At 38.1% G+C, this 13855-nt stretch overlaps 1 pseudogene; it reads left to right on the top strand.

Moving 5' to 3' along the window:
* Positions 1 to 11981: 11981 nt before the first annotated feature.
* Positions 11982 to 12760, top strand: LOC103069224 (ubiquitin-conjugating enzyme E2 variant 3 pseudogene; annotated as a pseudogene).
* Positions 12761 to 13855: the final 1095 nt, after the last annotated feature.

The following is a 13855-nucleotide window of genomic DNA, read 5'->3' as shown; positions in this document are numbered from 1 at the left end:
TGTTAATTTTTTTTTTTTTTTTTTTTTGCTCGGGTTTTTTTTTTTTTTTTTTTTTTTTTTTTTTTGCGGTACGCCGGCCTCTCGCTGTTGTGGCCTCTCCCGTTGCGGAGCACAGGCTCCACACGCGCATGCCCAGCGGCCACGGCTCACGGGCCCAGCCGCTCCGCACCATGTGGGATCTTCCCGGAGCGGGGCACGAACCCGCGTCCCCTGCATCGGCAGGCAGACTCTCAACCACTGCGCCACCAGGGAAGCCCAAGCTTGCTCTTCTTAATGAAATTTATCCTTTAAAAAAAAAAAAAAAAAGCTCTATGAATTGCTGCAAGAGTTTGGCTAATTTTCGGAGTTATAAAAATGTCAACTTTGACAATTTTTGGCAGTGTTCTCATTGATTTCATAAAGAGGAGAGGCTTTTTGGATGTCCTTACCAGCATTTTCACTGATGCTACCTCTCACTATTGAAAGACTCGATAAATGGTGTTTATTGTTATCAATTATTAGCTCAACAACCTCATGGGATGAATATCATTATTATTATGTTACAAATGGTTATGAAGCAAAAAGTAAGCAAAATATTTGGTGTCTTCCGTCTCTTTTTGCTGCACTTTTCCCATTTCACCTGCCAGTAAGGCTCCTCATCAATGTCTGTCCTCAGAAAAGGATTTTATATTAATCAATTTTGTCAGATTAATCAATTATATAGATTTCAGGTCATATGTTTCCTCTTCCTTTGATGTACTGAGTCAAAGCATCTCTTTTTTCTTTTAAAGGAATTTGAAGCATCAGTGAGAAAAGTGGAATTTTGATTTTAAGGCAGGGAAGGCCTTGAGATGCCTGAAATAGCATCATATGGGCAGGAGACGTTAATCATTTTAGTGGCTCTAGTTTGGAGTCCACCGTTGCCTGTGGCCCTGGAGATCTGCCAGGGCTTATGTGGGATGATTTAGGGCACTGTCTCAGGGGGGTGGTGTGCAAAGAGCAGAAGCAGCATGGAAATCTGATTGACATTCTTGGTGGGATGTTATGAGGACTGGCTTTGTAACAGGTGTATAGCATACTCCAAATAGGATACTAAAATCAATAGCAGAAACCCATGGCTGTACCTTAGGATCAGTAATGTCATAGGAGCATCTTACTCAAGAAAACAAAATTTTCAGACAACTTGTTTGCTGGTTGATATAGCAAATAGACAAAACATGCTTCAGAAAGGAAATCTCTGGAATTGGTTTTCCTCTATGGCTCTTTCTGCAGAGGTGACATACTTCCATAAATGGCAATCATTTGAAGGATGATCTCAAAGAAGATTCTGTTTTAGGTAGAGGAAAGATTCTGCCTTATAACCTGGATCAGTCCTATACCAGAAATACTAACTGTTCAATTCTAATATATGTGCTTCAGTCACTAGAGATAAACTGTGAAGATTCAGAAACATGAGACTTTTTTTAAAAGAAATATATTGTTTAATAGGACTCAAGCATCATCGTGACACTTCTGAGCATGGGTTAATAACTCCGCTGCTAAATACTAAATACTCTGTGCTTGGGGGAGTAATACTGCAAAGATGGAAATGCAACACCACCTAGGTATGAACTAATGCCAGGTGTGTTCTTGTTGCCTTTTCTGTTTTTTGTTTTGTTTTTGCTTTGCTTTGTTTTGGTTTAGGAGAAAACATCAAAAGCCTGCTGTTAATCTGGTATTTGACATAGACCTGTAGAATCATATCACTTCAGAAATAGTTTAGTGAATGAGGAAACTAAGGCCCAGGGAGTTTGGGTGACTGTCTAATAGAATTCATGAGTCAGAGAGCTGGACCTTAACTCCATACCCGTGATACCTCTTGTCCAGTGTTTGTTCCATATTACTGCTCTACCTCACATATTCCCCTTAGGTGAAATGTAATATTGAGGTGAGAATACCTGAACATGTGTGGAAATCTCCAGAAATGTGTTTGACCTTATTGACTGCACTTTGGTTATAGTATTCTTACCATGTGAAAAAATTCAAGCACATCTAATAGAGAACATCACTTACTGTGGACACTCTGTTGACACCAGTGCAATCTGTATTGAACTACTCTCCTTTAGTTCATAAATAAATATATTTAGGAATGATGATTCACCTTGATTGTTGGTTTTGAAATTAACTCCAATTCAGGCAAGAGAATTTGGACTCCATTTACCTGCTTAAAATGGATGAAATGCCAGGCAAATTGTTCAGAGAAGTTCTGTGGTTTGTTGTATTTGCAAATAGTTTAGAAACAATTTTACAGTTTATTTCCCTTCTAGTTTATTTTGTACAATGGTCTATGTGGAACCAAGTGACCTTTCAGATTTCTTCAAAATCTGTGATTCTTGATTGAATGCCATTGTGAAGAGGACTTGTTACTAATAACCAAGATGAAATTCAACAGACTCAGAAAGATGATCTCATAGCAGAAGAAACTTAGGATTTTCAATGATACAAAGGGTGACACAGAGGAACAGTAATAAAATGCCCAATTTAGAGGGTTAAAAAATAAGTAATGTAGCATGTTATGCATTGTGATTATAAACTGCTGAATTGGCATTTACTGTGACAAGAGTCTCCAATTTACTGGAGGCGTGTCATTGGAATTTGCCCTTTCTTTTTATGTGTCTTTCCGTGATGAATACCAGTGCTGGGAAATGAAGAGCTCTTACCTTTTCATGATTTGCTGAATGCTCACGAACTTGCCAATTGATGCTTCTGTAATTTTTGCCTCAAGGTCACCTGAGGGGACAGAGTCATCCAAACAAGGTCACTGACTCTGTGGAAAGTTAATAGTTGTTTCTTGAAAAGAAAAGTCACAGAAAACTTAGGACACCACGGATGTAATTACTATAAGATGGAAAATGAATTAAGAGAATATTTTCTTTTAATAATGAAATTCATTTAAAATGTGATAAATACTGCTTGGACAACTAAGGTCATTTGGTCTGCTCTGCTGTAATTCAATTAGGAGAAATCTGAAAGCAGTAAGTGTGTGGTAGGTGGGAGCTGTAAAAGCACTGGACTGTTAATAATTTGAGACTTTCTCATCCCTTTACGTGGATGAAAGTAGATCAATTATGTGAATGCTCGGGTCTCCGTATCATCCTCATTTCATGTATAGGCCTTGAGGGACGTTGCTCAAGGACCCCAAACCGTGAGGCAATGCTCTTGCCTTTTGGAAGAGGGTCACTGTCTTCAACTTGATTTTTCAAACCAGGAAAAATGCAATAACGGGCTTTGTTTTTTTCTTTTCAAGTCATAATTTCAATGTCCTGAGAACATAGAGCCCTTTTGAATCAGAGCAGCTGCTAAGAACTAGGGCAGACATTCAACAGCAATTTGAGAAAACATTTAGCATTATAGTAAGCAGGGACTAGATGAACTTTCCTAAGAGTGTAGACCCAAAGAGCATGTGGATTAGGCTTCTGGTGCGTTTTCCCCTAGATAGTGGAATTCTTAGATTTGGGTAAGCTTCTCTCCACCCTCCGGCAGACACTGGGGGTGGAATCTAAATTTAGTTTCGCCCAAAGCAAATCTGCTAACAGTGTTCATGTTTTTCAAATGAAAAAAATTAGAATACATGGCTTGACAATTACAAACACATTTATGAGGATAGTGAGATTGTCCTGAAAATTTTTAGAAATGGGATTAGCATACATATGCTGTACCTCAAAGCTAAATAGAGCTTTTAAAAAGTTGTATCATATGTCTGATTGTTATAACATATGTCTAGTTATCCATAGCATGATTTGTTTCTAAATAATTAAGAATTAGCCATCATCTTTTGATTCTGTTCTTATTTAATGAAGTTAATTGCGCACACACAAAAAATAAAGTATCTCGGTACCACCTTTTTCCTAGTGCCTTTTCTTAGTATTAATCAGTGTAATAGGACTATTGGCTGTTGGTGCAATGCCTTGTACCAAATGTCAAATGACCTTAAAAAAAATGTTTTTGAGCACATCTCGGAAACCACATTGACCATTTGGAAAGTCCAATGGTATATGTGTTGGAGTATTTAGATATCCTGATGACATTTTATTTTAAGGAACCTTTTATTTTAACGTTCTGAACGAGTGGGTCACCGTTACGGGTTTGGTCCAAAGGCTGGGGCTGGGGTGAGGGATACCTGAAACAACCAGGAACAAAAAAGGTACAAGAATGATCGCTGAATCGCAAATCAGGGAAGCAGAACTTGCTTTAAGTCCAAGAGCGATATGGATGCTTGTGTGGAAACAGGCAATTGAACTAATGGGGCAGAAGACCGAAATACAAGAATGATGCTGGAGGGGAAGCAAAATGTAAAGGCCCAAACCATGGCCAAAATAAGCCTGAAGGGCTTGTGGTGTGTATATATTGGCCTGCAAAGCCGTGCTGTTGTGAGTGGGTAAGTCTGAGAAAGCTATGTAATAGCGGTAGATAGCTCCACCTTTCTGATGTGTCTTAAATTCATTCTATCTCTATCCGTTCAATTCCTACCATTACCTAAATCCCTGTTATCTTGAGTCTGCGATACAGGGACAGGCTGTTCTTTCTGCTACCTCCTCTCCAGTCCATCCTTTATCTCAGTTCTGGACTCACAGTACTGACCCTGTCACTCTTTCCTTTGAAATTCCTTGAGCGCCTCCCATTGGCGACTGGATTAAGTCCCAACATTTTAGTCTGGAATTCAAGGTTCAACTCCAACCCATATTTTGAAACCTCTTTCTCCCTTAGTTCCCTATGATCAATCATTTATTTATTCATTCAACACATATTTATTGAACTCCTAGCATGTATCAGGAATGAACAAAAGTTTTTTATCCTAAGTGTACATTCACCATTCCCTAAGACCACATTATATGTTCTTATCCCCAGTTCTTTCCTAATGCCATCTTGTTTTTCTGGAATGTTCTTTTTCATCCCACTTCTTTTATTTATTTATTTGTTTGTTTGTTTTTGGCAGCGTTGGATCTTTGTTGCTGCACGGGCTTTCTCTAGTTGCAGCGAGCAGGGGCTACTCTTCGTTGCGGTGTGTGGGCTTCTCATCGCGGTGGCTTCTCTTGTTGCAGAGCACGGGCTCTAGGCACGCGGGCTTCAGTAGTTGTGGCACGCGGACTCAGTAGTTGTGGCGCACGGGCTTAGTTGCTCTGCAGCATGTGGGATCTTCCCGGACCAGGGATCGAACCCATGTCCCCTGCATTGGCAGGTGGATCCTTAAGCACTGCACCACCAGGGAAGCCCCTTCATCCCACTTCTGACTGTAGAAGTCATATTTATCTTTCAATACTTAGTTAAAATGCCTTGTCTTCCCCATTGTCATCCCGGACTGAATTAGTAAGTGCCTGTCTTCTGACCTAGACTCAGCACAGTGTCCACATCATAGACCAGTCCCTCTTGCTGTCTCTGGCATGGCTTCCTTGCTGCACCCTCCTCCCCAGGTGGGTGAACCTCCCTGTGCTTCCTCAGCATATTATTCCTCCCTTCTGGCAGGCCTGGTTCACATTTCTCTAATGGCTTGCAGAATTCTTACACCTTCTCCAGCTATTAAAATTAGCTAAAAAGCATCTCCTTCAAGAAACAGTTCCTCGTCTCCTTCTACCCTCAGACCATATAATAATAATCCCTCCTTCCTTGAGGTCTTCTCAGCATCTGGTTTTCTCTCTATTAGGGCACTTGCTTCATACTATTTGGTAATCAATGAGTTGTCTATGTGTCTTTTCCTTTATACAGCTTGAAACTCATTTGGACTATGGAAACCAGATTCTCCTTGGCTCTCTTTCCCCAGCAGCATGTGGTCCAATTCTTTGTTCATAACAGAGTCTTCAGTAAATTTTTGTGGAATGAATGAATGCATACATATTTGGCTCTGTATATTACTGTCATGACACACATCAGATGTGTAGAAGGTTAATACCTGGTGTATAGTCTCAGGAATACATATATACATTTAATTTCATATATATAATTAAATTCTACTAGTATATATAATGCAGTCATATATGATAGTCTCTCTCTATATATATCTATATATCTATATTTATATATGTAAAGACATTTGTATGTATATAACTGGTGTATATATATAATAGATATATACATGCATATTTGCATGTGTGTGTGTATATACTGTATGTATATAATTATAAAAAATGGATAAAATTATATATTTTGTATGCAGTCCAATATATATATATATAATATTTGGTATGCAATCCAATAACAGAAGCTTCATACCATCACCTTCCCTTGGGCTAAACGTATCGAGGAAGCTCTCTCGTTAACTAGCAGGAAGTACAGGCAAGACGGTGTCATGGCCATCGAGTGCAGGACGTGGGCCACGTGTGTGAAAGCAGTGACACATGAGTGGTGTCGGCACAGGCCCCTTGGACTCCTCTTGGCGCAGGAAACATGCTGTGAGCTGTGATGGGGAGGTCACTGTGCCTTTTGGGTCAGCCCCCTTATTCGTTACTAACTCTCTTTTCATCTTGGGAGCAGCTGTCTCTCCAGGAAGAGATTAGACCTTCTGGAGTGTTGGGAAAGGTAGGGCTGGGGCATGCTGGATGTTCTTCTGTGTGGGAAACCCACTTCTCTGAGTATGAATCTAATCCCCCTCTTTCAAACACAGGTAATCCACTCCCTGCCAATCAGTCTTCACGTCATCAAGTCTCCATCTATGGTCTGAGTATCTATGGAAGAAATGCTCAAACACACTTTTTGCTTCCTTGTCTTTCCCTTTCTATTCCATCTCTTGTCTACCCTTTTCTCTCCCTCCCTTCCCTCCTTTCCTTCCCCCTTCTGTTTGTCCGTCTGTTGCTTTCTCACTCTTTATTTTTAAGGTATGACTCTGCTTCGATGTACTTGGTACACACAGTAAAATGAGCTGATGATTAAAGTAACCATCGTCACTTTGTATTGAATTGTTGGTGTACAGCCTTAAGATTTGAAAGCATCTCACCTGTTTGTTCTTGACTGTACAGTGCCTTAGAGCAAATTGTTTTCTATGTTTCTTTGAAGGGGAGACTAAATGCAGTCAAACAGATGCTTAGTAACTTTCGATGCGAATTATGCATCCAGTCTTTGAGGAACTTTGTGGGGATACGGGTTCTGAAAATATTGCTGCCGTCAGCGATAGCACTCGTAACTACTCTAAAACTGTAAATGAAAAAAGGCATTGCTGGGCTATCTTCATCCTCCTATTTGCCTGTTTTTTTAGAAATGCCATTAAAAAATGCAGCACTGATAAAGGAAATGGGGAGGATTTTCTTATGGTGCTCCAAAATTCCAATCACATCATAGTAGCTGTCAATGAATTGATGACCAAACTCTGATGGCTGACTGTTTGCTCTTGCAAGAAAATAGAAATGCTTTAAACAATTTTTTTAATGCCAGTACTATTTGGTATCTTGTATTTGCTAAAATCTTTTCTGAGGTGAATGCAAAGGCAGGGGAGCTTCATTTTTTTATTCATACCGGTCTTGAACCAAGAGGATTAGAAAACACAATTGTCTGTTCACTGTGGATTTGATTCTTGTCTTCCACTCCCTCCCAAAGAAACAGAGGTTGGATAGTAGGCAATGTATAAAATCTTTTGAAATTTTTGTTTTTAGAAGTACCACTTGCAAAAAATAAATATCCTAATGGAAACTAATGAAGTCTGTAGTGAACCAGACTCTCTATGGTTTATTTTTAATCATTAGTGTAAGAACAGACATCTCATCTTTATCTTTTACACATCCTAGATGTGCCTATTCTGAAAGCCATCGTTATTAGAAAAAAAACTAGAGTTAACCTGTTTGAAGTGGTTATTCAATTTGACAAGGTCAGTACCAATTTTTCCCCGTCAGGAGTTCAGGGAACTTCTTGGCTGTCTTGCCTGGCTTACTAGCAATTTTTGTTATTTTTTGAGGTGTGTATCAGTGGAGGGAAAAGATCACCTGAGCCCTGAGGACATTGTTACGTTTATATTTTCTCTCTGCCAGTGTCTGTCAGGGGAGAGCAAAATGACCATCTTAGTTCTTTACTTCATGCTTTTCAGTTCAACTGAATTTCTCAATCTAACTCAGTCATAATGGCAGGGACTCGAGAACCTGTGACCCCACCCCTGACAGTGGGTGGGTGGTCAACTTTTCTTAAGGAGGCTAAATCAGGGGACATTTCACATGTGTTAGAAAATGTGCTTCAAAGTCAAGTTCAACGGGGAATACCAAAGTACTTGGAATGCACGCGATTATGGCTCATCTCCAGGAGGATGAATGCCATAGAAGACATCATCATTTTGAATTCTTACTCAAAACTTGTGAAGGACCTGTTAATGGGAGGACTGCTGATTTTTGCTTAGGTTTTTTCATTCGTATCTATGCCCAGATAGTCAGTCTTATTGGAAGCCTGTATAAAAGAACTACTCCTTTCATTTACAAGATTGTTCAAAGACCCTCTGGTATATCTGTGATGAGCCTTCTCCAGGAAGAAAATTCTGATTGTGTGCTGAAGAATATTACTACAGCTAGTGCTGTGGAAAGCCGGACATTGGTGATAAAGGGTAAAATGAAACTCTACCCAAAACCCACAGCTCATGCTCCTTCCATACTGACCAGATGTGCATTTTGTCCCCGGAAGTTGGGTGGGGATGGCTGGGGAAAAACAGCGAGACAGTCAGACCATAGTGTGATAAAGAGTAGAGATGCGTCTCCTAACCTTGTGTACCTGTCAACCTTCTGTCAGGCTGCTCAGGTCTCTCTACATCTTCTGAGAGGAGATCCTGCATCTCAAGAACAAAGGAGTGGGCTGAGCATAGTTTATTAATATTTCTGTGTCTTTATTCATAAACTAAGGGAATTATGAAGATTGTCTTTGAACATCTGAAAAAAGCATTGTTAAAAATAATTCATGTGAATAGTTTTTAAATGCAAGGAAAGTCAATTACGGTCATGGACCTAGATGCCAGGTATAGTTTAAAGTTATATGCTAAGTTGAGCAGAGCAGAACACTAATGCAATTAGTGATTTATTCCCCAATAATGCTTTCCATCCATGATTTCTCAGGATGTTTTACAGTATCCCAATTATGTCACATACCCTTTCCTTTATTAAGGGAAATGTCATTTTATTTCAATCACAAATCCTGGTTAGATTCTCCAACAAACTGGATGTATTGAGAAACTAGGACTGATGTCTGTGCCTCAAGCTTTATGTGAGTTCTAAACCTTAAATGTCAGAGCAAACAGATTGGTTCTATGTATATTATGCCTAAAACAGTCTCATTGTTGCTTTAAAGCCACATTTGGGATGCCTTTCCGCTGGGTGCCAGTTGTCAAAACCTAGATGTTTCATGGCAAAATGGATTATTCTGACTTCCCTCAAGTGTGTGTGTGTGTGTGTGTGTGTGTGAGTGTGAGAGAGAGAGACAGAGTGGGAGAGAAAAATGCATGTGTCTCTGTGTTTTTTTGAGACATGCCTCAAGTGGCCACACTAATTGCATTAGTGTGGCCAAGAAAAGAAGAAAAGTAGACCCCAACCAGCTCAAATGTTTATTCAGCACAAGCAAAAAGACATGTTTTCCCCTTATTTTTAGTTATTGCAAAGCAAAGTTACAAACATAATAAGGATTATGTTAAAAAGAAAAAGAAAAAGACAAAGACATTATCTAGAACTCTCACTTTTAAGATGTTAATACAGGAACAGTGTGCCCAGATGCATCCTGTTACCATTATTTCAAAAGAAATGTCTTAGAAGTTTGAAAAATGCTTTGCTGTGAGTGCTGGAGGTTTAAAGATGCTATTGGTGACTTTTGCAGAAAGAGCTTTCATGAAGAAGCCGCCTGGCAATGGTCACGCCAACACCAAAAGTATTCAGTGTAATCTTTTAGACTCTTACCTGTCTGTAGATGTGAAAAAAAAAGTGAAGGGAGGAAGATGGGAAAGTTCTGTTCAAAATTACCATCAAAGCAATTGGGAAGGAAAAACGGCACACCTTAGCTAGTAGCTGAAGTTAGACTTTAACAGAATAAAAATTAAGAGGCACTGGCCATGAGGAAGTACACTGAAACTGAAGCGACACCTGACTTTGTAGTTACATATAACTGTCACCCACATCCATATCAACATTATCAATAGTATGCCTGTTCCTGGTGTTCATATAAATGGAATCAGACCGTATGAACTTTTTTGGCATCTGGCTCCTCAACAAAATGTCTATGAGATTTATGCTTATTATTTCATCCATCATTAACTTGTTAAGTTTTAATCCTGTCTACTGTTCTATTCTATACCACAATTTACTTATCTCTTCTTCTATTGATATTATTTGGGTTGTTTCCAGTTTCTGGCCATTATGAATAAGGCTTCTGTGGATATTCTTGCATATGTCTTTTGATAGATATGTGCACTTGTTTCTCTTGGGTGTATGCCTAGGGGTGTGATTGTTGGATCATAGGGTAAAGGTATATGTTGCTTTTGTAGATAATGGCAACAGTTTTCTAAAGTTGCTGCACCAGTTTAGTTTTCCTTCAGCAAGATATGAATGTTCCAGTTATTCCACATTCTTGACAACAAGTGGTATTATCAGTCTTTTGGGTTTAGCTACTGTAAAGAGGATGTAGTGGCATTGCATAGTTATTTTAATTTGCATTACACTGATGATTCTGTTGATTTTTGCTAATGTGTCACTTAGGTATTCCCTTTTATATAGTGCCTGTTTAAATCTTTCGTTCAATTTTAAAAATTGGTTTGTTTGTCTTTTCCTTATTAGTGTGAAGGAATTTCTGAGAAATACTATGTATAAGCTTTTTTGTTGGATATATGTATTAGAGTTGGCCCTCCATATCCATGAGATAAGGAGCGCTGACTGTTCTTTGGCTGTTTAACGGACTTGAGCATCTGCCGACTCCGATATCTGCGGAGGGTCCTGATACAGATCCCCTGTGGACACCAAGGACCAACTGTATAACTGTCTCCTCTCATTCTTGGATTATTTTCTTCATTCTCTTCCTGGTGTCTTTTGAGAAATTAGTCCTTAAATTTAATGCAATACAATTTATCATTTTTTCTTTGATGTATATTAATTTTTGTACTAATTAAATAATTTTCTACCCTAAAGTATGAAAATATTCTTTGTTTTCTTCTAGAAATTTTGTGGGTTTTTTCCTTCATACTTAGGTTCAAGGTCCATTTCATGTTAATTTTTAAGTATGATGTGAAATACTGACACAAAGTTCTTTTTTTTCTCACAGAGATATCCAGTTGCTCCATAACCATTTATTGAAAATAAATTCTTTTCCTACTGAATATTTGGCATCTTTGTCATAAAGCAGTTTACTCTATATGTGTGCATCTATTTCTGGACTATCTATTCTGTTTATACACAGTCTTTTGTAAATTTTTTCTTCTTGTATATTATGGTTATGTTCTCATGATAATGATATTCAACACAGTACCTTTCAATGGACAGGATTTAATTTATAGATGCACTGAAATTTACTTAATCCCTTATGGCTTTTGAACTCAATTATTAATTTTTTTTCTTACATGTACTGAACCATTATGTACCCTTGTTCCATACAAGTGCAGTAAGGCTAGCAAGGGAATTAAATTTTTAATGAAGAGAACCTCTATTGTATAGTGTGAAGTATATTAACACAGCATCAGAAGAACTGAATTCCAATCAAGATTCTGCCCCTTATTAACTGTGCAGAATAGGTCTCAGCTGTAATTTGGGTATAATAACACTTACCTCCAGAATTATTATAAGAATAAAGCCTATTAATGGACATGGAAGTGCTTTCAAAAATGTAAATTGTTCTAAAAACATTTTTGTTATTGATAAATAATAAATGTTCGACAAACAAAATCATTTTAGCTTATTTGACAGACATAAAATCATTTTAGCCTGTTCATAAGAAAACAGACCTTATCTAGGACAAGCCTCTAATTCAGAAGAGATCTCCAGTCTTCAGGAACTTTAAATTGTAGTAACCTTTTAAGTATTAAGTACTTGCCCTATCTCCAAAATTGGAGCCCTCCTAAGTCTGTAATTGTTGGGTTAATCAAATAAATGATTTTGAAGTTTCAAGAGGAACTTTCTCTGTGCTCCTTTTCATCCACCTGATGAGGCATGGTAGGTAGACTTGGCAGCCTAGATTGCAAAAACTAATGAAGGTGTCTCAGACATAAATTCAAAGACCTAGGAAAATGATGAGTATAAAACAGTCCATACATTTAGGATGGTTGGAGTCAAATAATTATACGTTGCTTGGACACTAGCAATTTCAGCAATGACATTGCAGAAGGATGGTCCTCTTAGACATTCTAGAATGGTCTGTAGGAGACGTGATGACCTTGACATCTTCAGCTTGCACAGGGTGGAGCTCAACAGAGATGTGTCTGCCTCTGCTCTTTCTAAGATATTTCTCCTCACACTCAGCTCATTGGACAGCTCTCAGTCCCACCCTCCTGAGGTTCAGAGAAATATGGATTTATTCAGAGTTCTAGTCCCAGCCCTGGGACATGATAATCAACTCAGTGTCCTGCTGTTGTATGTCAGCCCATGGAAATAATAACCCATGTGACATGGAAACTGTTATTTTCTAAAACTTGAATGATATAAATTGTATGCAACTGGATTCACAGAGAATACAATATATTATTACGTGTATTTTGAGAGCACAGACCTTGGGAGAAGACTATGTGTTACTGGGACAAAGAAGACAAAGTATCTACATGTGCTGTGGCTGCAAAGAAGCAATGAGTCATAGCTGGCGGGTTATGAAGTCATGAAATTGTTAAGGGTAAAAGTGAAAGACCTGCTCTATTGTCATCAGTCACTTACCTGGTTGATAATATTGTAACAATAAGAAAAAGTTGCATTCTCCTTCAATTTCAGTGAAGGAATATTAGTATAAATAGTGAAATGTTTTTAAGTTTTCCTTGTATCCTTAGAACTAATAGGGTATCTGAAGTCATCAAAACCACAGTGAAAGAGGACAAAAAGTGACTAGAAACTCAAAATCATCCATCTCTGGTGTCCCAGAAGAGTTAAACATTTAATTCCAAATTTCAGAGTTACCTAAAAGAAAATGTATGCGAACTTTCCTAAGAATACAGTGTTGAAATTTCTGTATCTCATTACCTAGTCTCACAGTTGCTTGGTTAGGGTAGATGGTGTCTTTATTAGCTTCGTAATTTAAACCCTTAAGGTGCTAATTAAGGAGAAACAAATCAAGTTTCCTTTGGCATTTTGTGATGTCTGTATGCTGCCTAGAAGAGATGCAACTTAGATGCAGAGACACAAGTAGCTTTAAAGTAAAGGCTGGAAAAAGATATACCATGAAACAGTAACAATAATGGATCTGGAGTGGTTATATTAATATAAAGCAAAATAAACCTTCATATATTAATATTATTAGAAACAAAGGGAGATATTTCATAATGTTAAAAGGGTCAATACATTAGAAAGATATAACAATTATAAATGTATAGGCACCTTATAACAGAAACCCAAATGCTTGAAGCAGAAACTAACAGAATTGAAAGGAGAAATAGACAATTAAAGAAGTAATGGCTGGGGATTTCAACACTCCACTTCAATAACTGATACAACAAGTAACTCAACAGAAAATCAGCAAGGGTATAAAAGACTGAACAACAGTATCAACCAATGTTACTTAATTGACATTATTGCACATTTCACTCAAGGACTGCAGAATACACATTTTTAGAATGAAATATTCTTCAGAATAGACTATAGGCTGAGCTGTGCAATAATTCTCTGTACATTTTTTAAAAACTAAAATCATGCAATTGTTGTTTTTCTGACCACAAAAAAATTAAATTGGAGATCCACAACAGAAGGGAATCTGTGCCGAATATTTG

The sequence above is a fragment of the Lipotes vexillifer genome, unplaced genomic scaffold, assembly GCF_000442215.2.
Source record: "Lipotes vexillifer unplaced genomic scaffold, Lipotes_vexillifer_v1.1 scaffold705, whole genome shotgun sequence".
Lineage (NCBI taxonomy): Eukaryota > Metazoa > Chordata > Mammalia > Artiodactyla > Lipotidae > Lipotes > Lipotes vexillifer.
Note: the sequence above shows the minus strand (reverse complement) of the source record. Positions and strands in the feature narration are given on the sequence as shown.